Raw genomic sequence first — 5,926 nt, forward strand, 5'->3', positions numbered from 1 at the left:
ATGTGTGGTTGCCAATTAATCCAGTGTTATTTTGACCCAACTTTTACTTCTCCTTCTAAAAAGATTATTTACAAGATATTCTACATTAAGAATACCATTCCATTTGGTATTAATGAACCTATAATCAGGATCTGGACTGCTACATAACAGACATTGCAGAACTGTTATAAACTATATGTTTAAATTCTTTTTAAAAAGCTATTTCATCAACAACAACAATAGTTTTTAGTTAACTATAGTTTGGGTTTCTAAAAGAAAAGGGTACTCTCCCAAACTAGACATAAGACTTTACATCACCTCTAATTTCTAAGGCAGTATATATTGACAAAATTTGGTTTTCCAAAGCATTCTCATCTGAGCACAATGAGGATAGCACAGACCAACTATAAAATCATCATTATTGCAACAAATCAAGAAGTTTGATTAACTCATCATTATTTGAGTCCAAAAACTATCCTTACTGACACTAAAATGTTATCATCTCAAAATTCTTCTATCAAATTATCAAAAACCTCAACAAGAAAATATAGAAGTTATATTGAGGCTGAAATGTTGAAGAAGATCATGATCTTCCCTTGGTACTACTTAGTAGGTATTTGGTACCAAATTAAATGTACTGAAATTAGGCATTCAGGCTAGATCTCATGAAATTATTTTAAAAGTTTCAGTGAAAATTTAGTCATTTATATGGATAATATGTGACCATGTTTTGAGTTAATGGATTGTTTTGCTTTAGTAGGAGCACACTATTAATTTCATTATTCTTATCACCAAAAGTAAAAGAATAAAGTTGGCATTCATTAATTTAAATATATAAGTGAACTATTTGTTTTTTCTGTGCCAGGGACCAAACCCAGAACCTTGTTCATGCTAGGTAAGTGCTCTACCTATCACTAATCAACATCCCCTCCCAAATATAGGACTTCATCTCATTGTATCTAACACATAACTTACTGTAGGAGAAACCGTTACATTATATACAACTAAGAAAGTTTTTTGATAAACCATGATACAATGCTTTTTTATCTCTTAGAGAGTTTATGCTTATTGGAAAATCTCTTAGATATTAAACATATATTTCATTTCATGTAACTATTACATTGCATAAATAAAAAGGGGTATGTTTGCAAAATAAGTCAGAAGAGGAATTTCCAAGCCACTTTGCATTCAGAGCCTACTCTTCTGAATCACATTTGGGCTCAGCATCACTCAGGGCTGGTGCTGTGCACATTCCTTAAACAACACCTCTACATTACCTCAGGAACACTTTTCCATAACATTTCTCTACATATCATAACTTCTCATGCTGACTTTCTGGATTTTACAAGAAAGTACCAAGAGCAGGTATTCAGATCATTTTCACTCAGTAATTATAGCTGTGTCGTGACTGTAATTTGGCAACTCGGGAAATGTTGTAAGATGTTGAAAATCATTAGAGGAACCTGACCTCTGAGAGGCTAAAATATAATAGAATGCTTACCTTAGCATTGATAAAATAATGAAAATGCTTTTTCTCATTCAGTATCATCAGCACGCTTAGAAGGCACATCAAGAGTGGGTCCAACCCTCCCCCCCAAAAAAAAATATATATATATATATTATATGATAGTTAGAATAGATATACAGCTACTTTCTCTTAGTTCATTGAGAAGAAAGTTTTCTACTAATATTGTTTAGACAAGATATCATGTCTGCATCTTGTCCTCTGAATAACTACTATGAAGACAATAGTATGTAGCTTATTAATTATTGTCATTCTCAATAATTGTCTCACTAACCAATTTTGAAACTGTTTCATTGCTATTTTATCTGTTGTCCTTATTAAAATGAATTTTAAAAAAGAAAAAGAAAAAAGATTGGTTCCAAACTGATTCTTTTATAGCTACCTAGTAAATGCTTAAAAGTAAGGGATATAATAAAAATATTAAATGCTATATTGTAAATATAATCCTCTACCTGAAGGATTTCCAAGTTTTTCAGTTCATAAAATTTTTTATGTTTCAATTGACATATATTTCAAATGTCAAGCAACAACGGCGTAGTCACAAGACCGCCAGTATTACAAATAGAAAAATCTTGTTCCCAACGTATGTTGCTAGTAACCATTTTGTCCCAGAAGTAAAACAGGTAAAAAGTACAGATGCCCACGTTCTCTGAAACACATGTTTGGTTCCAAGGTTTATATTAGATCTGAATTCCAGTGAATGCTGTGCTCATTCTTGACAACTCTGAAACGTAAGCAGGGCATCTGCAACAATCGTTTTAACAATGGAAATACTTTAATTGTGGCCACACTTTTACCCAAGAATTATAACTTTAAATTTTTATTTACTTTGAGTGTATTTAATTCTAATCTTCACATTGGGATATTTCTATAAATTTTCTTTTAGGTCACACAAAACCCTTCTACAGCTTTTCCGCCCTCCCCCTGAGCGCCGCTCCGGCTGCACCGCGCTCGCTCTGAGCTCCCGGCTCCTGCTAAGCTTGCGCGGCCGCCACCTCCCTCAGCCACCATCATGATTATCTACCGGGACCTCATCAGCCACGATGAGATGTTCTCTGACATTTACAAGATCCGGGAGATTGCGGACGGGTTGTGCCTGAAGGTGGAGGGCAAGATGGTCGGTAGAACAGAGGGTGCCACTGACGACGCGCTCATTGGTGGCAATGCCTCCGCTGAAGGCCCAGAGGGCGAAGGCACCGAAAGCACAGTAGTCACTGGTGTAGATATTGTAATGAACCATCACTTGCAGGAAACCAGTTTCACAAAAGAGGCTACAAGAAATACATCAAAGATTATATGAAATCAATCAAAGGCAAACTTGAAGAACAAAGACCAGAAAGAGTAAAACCGTTTATGACGGGGGCTGCAGAGCAAATCAAGCACATCCTTGTTAATTTCAAAAACTATCAGTTCTTTATTGGTGCAAACATGAATCCAGATGGCATGGTTGCTCTCCTGGACTACCGTGACGATGGTGTGACCCCATTTATGATTTTCTTTAAGGATGGTTTAGAAATGGAAAAATGTTAATGGATTCGATGGTAACCTTGGATTTATCACTTGTCATAACTGGCTGCTGCTTGTCATCTACACAACACCAGGATTTTAAACAAATGAGACTGATGTCATCTTGAGAGCTTTGTTTATTTTGACCGTGATTTATTTGGAGTGGAGGCATTGTTTTTTAGGGAAAAAACACGTCATGTAGGTTGTCTAAAAATAAAGTGCATTTAAACTCATTTGAGAGAATGCCTCTTAGTTTAATACATATCTATACTAAGTCCATTGGTAGTGTTCATGGAGAAGATAGAACCTCAGAGACCACTGCTAAAAAGCATAAGACTGCCTGCAAATAACTTCTGCAGTGGAACTACTTCTGAGACTGGAATATAAAACAAGAATCAAAGTTTCAATTCTGAGTTGCAGAGAAGGGAAAGAGACTATGTTCATAGCAGTGCCAACATTTGAAGTGGAGCCTTACATATTTCATCACCTACGATGGAAGTAGTTAACCCTAGAAGAGATTACCAAAAGAATAAAAAGACTTAACTCAGTTGGAAGAAAAAAAAAAAAACCCTTCTATATGATAGTGATGCATAGGATTTTTTTTCTTTTTTTCAATGTCATCTTTTTTATTTATTTGTACATGCTCGTTGTATGTAATGTTTATATGTCTTGTGTGGAGTGGGCTCATATACATAATACGTCTTAACTCCTTTCCTCATCCTTTTCCTTCCCTGCTTTGCCCACCCATCTCTTGGAACCCCTCCCACTTTCTGGTATGCATTTACAATGCATAATTTTAGCTTACTTCTGTGAAGGTGGTACACATATATAACGCATCTGTATTCTTTTTTTTGTCTCCCGGCCTTTCCCTCTCTTCCCTCCCCTTCATTTTTTTTTAAGTACAAAATATGCAGGGGCTCATTGCACACACTCATTGTGATCCTCCTGTTTTCAGCCTCCCAAGTGGAATTACATTGCTCGCCACCATGCCAAGTCTCAATTGCAGTCTCAGCGCGCCCTGAGGCAGAGCCAGTACAGCACACTGGGGGTTGAACCCTGGTCCCTGAGTCTGCCTAAGTAGACACTTTAATCCACTGAGCTATTTAGCTGGCCTCCCCTTTAATTCTTGATGTCCTTCCCCTTGGAAAAAGAACTATTCTTCTAATTCTTTTATTTTCCTCTATTGTTATTTTGCTCTTTTATCTATTATCTATCTCTTACTTTGCTCTTCATACTTGTTTCTCATATAGGAGAGACCACTTGATAGTAGAGTGTGTTCCATAGTACCCTAATTTCTTTATTATCTGCCAACAGACATATAGGCCACCTCCAAGATTTACCTATCACGTCATGAGTTGTGTGGCTGTTAATACAGGTGTGCATGGATCGGTATAACATGATGTCTCCAACTCTTCTAGGGAGGCAGTTACAAGGGGAACTAGAGAGGTGGAATTTCTAGTTTCAGTTTTTTTGAGGAATCTCCACGATGATCTCCATAGTGGATTTTTCAAATATTTCATTTTATGTACCTCTTTGAAATTAGTCAGGGTTGATGACCACCTACATCCTATATTTGTAAAAAAGATTTTATCAGGACATGGACCACCTTTCCATTTGCATATTTTTATGGCTGCTTTGCCACTTAACAAAATTCAATAGCTGCAGTATGGATTGCCTACCACACATAGGTAAAATATATTTATTTTTTTCAAAAATTGTTGAGCTCTACTGTGAAGTAAGGTAATGGCTTAAAAATCATCCACCTTAAAAAAAAATTTTTAAAAAAAAGTAAATTTTAAAAATACATCCACCTTGCGTGCTATAACTCAACTTCAGGCCAACTTGTTTTCCACTCTAGTAATAAGACTCAAGCTGTTTAATAACAATGAACTAAGGGCTGGCCAGGAAGCTCAGCGGACTAAAGCTCATCTGCTTAGGCACAGCACAGCGGCAAGGGTTCGGTCCCTGGAGTGCTATGCTGGCCCCGTCCCCGGGGCGTGCTCAGACTGCATGGGGACAGGGTGTGGTGGCTCGTGCTTGTAATCCCGGTGCTTGGGAGGCTGAAAACAGGAGGACCACTACGATCTGTGTAGTGAGACTCTGAAGACCCTGTGCTAAATGCATAAATAAATAAAAAATAGTAATGAACTGTAAATTCTATCATCCATAGAGTTACGCTTAGAAAAAACTAAACCTCCAAGTGACCCTTAAATTACAAGGAAAGCTTAACTTCAATACTGTATAAAATTTCTTGAGCTTACCTATCAGACTAAGGACTATGAGCACCACTACTTTTGTAATTCAACTGACACTCCTGCCTCCCAATGTTACAAAGAAAATCTACTTGGAATATTTAGTTCCACTGTATTTCCAGAGAAGAATCTCAACTAATTTCATTTTTAAGTATCAAATATTATTTTTAATAAATGGGTGTAGTTTTTATAAATACGTTTTTAATTTAGAATTTCCTGATAACTAATTACATCAGCTTTTTAAAATAAACTACTGATTATTTGAGTGTCATCAAAAAAAATTTATTTTTAAGTGGATAAACTGAAAAATAGAGACAGAAATTTCTAATTAATCTTGCTACTGTCTGCTGTGTCCTCCTCTTATTCTGGACACATGTAGAATGCTCTTGACATCGGAGTCAGGGAGGAGTATGCAATCGAGACTGGGCCATTTGTAACATCTTACTGTAAGAATGTAGTTAGTTAGATGGCATGTAGGCCACCAGAGCAACCTAAAACAGAATTGGATGAAAAAAAATAAAAAACATAGCACACACATCAAGTGACAGTTAATTCAAACTATACGACAAGTTAAACTTAGAAATGAATAAGAAGACATAGGAAAGAAAAGATAAAGAGTGAAGATACAAATGGAGCGATAAAGACTCTTCCTCCCAGGAGGAAG

The 5,926-nt window shown here is 36.4% G+C and overlaps 1 pseudogene; it reads left to right on the top strand.

The window, feature by feature from the left end:
- The first annotated feature begins 2,412 nt into the window (after positions 1-2,412).
- On the top strand, positions 2,413-3,117 carry LOC105741488 (annotated as a pseudogene).
- The last annotated feature ends 2,809 nt before the right edge of the window (positions 3,118-5,926 follow it).

Source organism: Octodon degus, unplaced genomic scaffold (assembly GCF_000260255.1).
Source record: "Octodon degus isolate 3935 unplaced genomic scaffold, OctDeg1.0 scaffold00013, whole genome shotgun sequence".
Taxonomy (NCBI): Eukaryota; Metazoa; Chordata; class Mammalia; order Rodentia; family Octodontidae; genus Octodon; species Octodon degus.